We start from the raw sequence: 464 nt of genomic DNA on the forward strand, positions 1-464 counted from the left end.
GAAAGCAGATGGTTCCAGGTGTTCCTTCAACATTCCTGCACGTGTTGATTTGCCCTACGTGACTGCCAGGTATGAGCAAATCCACAAAAACCTCCTCAACTTTCATATATCCTGCAAACTAGATATGCAATACTCTTTGAAAATATTGGCGGACAGGGCTCAACAACTATTTCATGTAATTGTTCTGAAGTTATTTTGAGCGTGACTAAGCCCATGTGGATTTAAGGTGGTAAGGGCACATTCCTCGGAGTGATAACAGTCCGTGCGGACATTGGATTCAGCTATTGACAGTTGGTTGGTTGCCTCCCTTGGAGAGAACGAAAATGTCAACAAAAGGATTCAATTTGCTCAATAATGGGATTCCAAGAGGGCAAGTATGCACAATCAAAACAGTTTGACATTTTCCTGGGTGTGAGTGCATTCCTCGCAGTCAATCGAGCAAGTGTCTGGAAGATTTTTGAGTG

Source organism: Tigriopus californicus, chromosome 9 (assembly GCF_007210705.1).
Source record: "Tigriopus californicus strain San Diego chromosome 9, Tcal_SD_v2.1, whole genome shotgun sequence".
Taxonomy (NCBI): Eukaryota; Metazoa; Arthropoda; class Copepoda; order Harpacticoida; family Harpacticidae; genus Tigriopus; species Tigriopus californicus.